Source organism: Triticum urartu, chromosome 4, assembly GCF_003073215.2.
Source record: "Triticum urartu cultivar G1812 chromosome 4, Tu2.1, whole genome shotgun sequence".
NCBI lineage: Eukaryota > Viridiplantae > Streptophyta > Magnoliopsida > Poales > Poaceae > Triticum > Triticum urartu.
Genome location: NC_053025.1, coordinates 423884888 through 423887264, shown reverse-complemented (window position 1 = coordinate 423887264; position 2377 = coordinate 423884888).

Here is a 2377-nt window from a genome sequence, read left to right as displayed (position 1 = left end):
ATAAAAAATACTAGAAGAAAGATCCACATCAGGGGGCCTCCACCTGTCCATGAGGGTGGGGGTGCTCCCTACCCCCTAGGCACGCCCCCTGCCTCATGGGCCCCCTGACGCTCCACCGACCTCAACCTTGAATCCATATATTCACTTTTAGGTAGAAAATAATCAGAGAGATGGATTCATCACGTTTTACGATACGGAGCCGCCGCCAAGCCCTAAACTCTCTCGGGAGGGCTGATCTGGAGTCCGTTCGGGGCTCCGGAGAGGGGAATCCGTCGCCATCATCATCATCATCATCAACCTTCCTCCATCACCAATTTCATGATGCTCACCGCCGTGTGTGAGTAATTCCATTGAAGGCTTGCTGGACGGTGATGGGTTGGATGAGATTTATCATGTAATCGAGTTAGTTTGGTTAGGGTTTGATCCCTAGTATCCACTATGTTCTGAGATTGATGTTGCTATGACTTTTCTATGCTTAATGCTTGTCACTAAGGCCCGAGTGCCATGATTTCAGATCTGAACCTATTATGTTTTCATCAATATATGAGAGTTCTTGATCCTATCTTGCAAGTCTACAGTCACCTATTATGTGTTATGATCCGTTAACCCCGAAGTGACAATAATCGGGATACTTGCCGGTGATGACCGTAGTTTGAGGAATTCATGTATTCACTATGTGTTAATTCTTTGGTCCGGTACTCTATTAAAAGGAGGCCTTAATATCCCTTAGTTTCCAATAGGACCCTGCTGCCACGGGAGGGTAGGACAAAAGATGTCATGCAAGTTCTTTTCCATAAGCACGTATGACTATATTCGGAATACATGCCTACATTACATTGATGAACTGGAGCTAGTTCTGTGTCACCCTAGGTTATGACTGTTACATGATCGATCGCATCCGGCATAATTCTCCATCACCGATCCAATGCCTACGAGATTTTCCTATACTGTTCTTCGCTTATTTACTTTTCCGTTGCTACTGTTACAATCACTACAAAACCCAAAAATATTACTTTTGCTACCGTTACCTTTTGCTATCGTTACCACTACTATCATATTACTTTGCTACTAAATACCTTGCTACAGATATTAAGTTTCCAGGTGTGGTTGAATTGACAACTCAGCTGCTAATACTTGAGAATATTCTTTGGCTCCCCTTGTGTCGAATCAATAAATTTGGGTTGAATACTCTACCCTCGAAAACTGTTGCGATCCCCTAAACTTGTGGGTTATCAAGAACATTTTCTGGCGCCGTTGCCGGGGAGCATATCTCTATTCTTTGTGTCACTTGGGATTTATATCTGCTTATCATTATGAAGAACTTGAAAGATCAAAGAACCAAGGTTTTTCCCTCAACTACGAGGGGAGGTAAGGAACTGCCATCTAGCTCTACACTTGATTCACCTTCTATTTTGAGTAAGCTTGCGACACCTAAACCTACTTCTGCTATTAATTCTGATATGCCGCATGTATTGATGATGCCACTTCTGCTTTGCGTGATACTTATGATGAAACTACTTCTATGCTTGATAATACTGTGCCACTTGGTGAATTTCTTGATGAACAACTTGCTAGGGCTAGGGAGAATGAAATTATTGAAACTGATAATATTAATGAAAGTGATGATGAAGATTCTCCCCTAGATATGAATTGCCTGTTGTGCCTAAAGGTTATGTTATGGATGAAGAAACTGCTAGAGACTTTCTTGCTTGCAATGATAGAAGTGATCTTAAGAAATTATTAGCTAAGCTAAAACAAAAATCTCTGAATGCTAGAATGAAATATGATCCTGCTTATGCTACTTCACCTATCTTTGTTACTGATAAGGGTTATGAATTCTTTGTCGATCCTGAGTTAATTACTTTGGTTGAATTTGATCCTTTCTATGGCTATGAATCTAAAACTGTTGTGGCACATCTTACTAAATTAAATGATATAGCTACCCTGTTCACTAATGATGAGAAAATTCGCTACTATTATATCCTTAAATTATTTCCGTTCTCATTAAAGGGTGATGCTAAGATATGGTTTAATTCTCTTGATCCTGGTTGTGTGCGTAGTCCCCAAGATATGATTTACTGTTTCTCTGCTAAATATTTCCCCGCTCATAAAAAACAAGCTGATTTAAGGGAAATATATAATTTTGTGCAAATTGAAGAAGAGAGTCTCCCACAAGCTTGGGGGAGGCTTCTCCGATTACTTAATGCTTTGCCTGACCATCCTCTAAAGTAAAATGAAATACTTGATATCTTTTATAATGGACTGACCGATGCTTCTAGAGATTACCTGGATAGTTGTGCTAGTTGTGTTTTCAGGGAAAGAACTGTTGATGAAGCTGAAATTCTATTGAATAGTATGTTGACCAATGAAAATAATT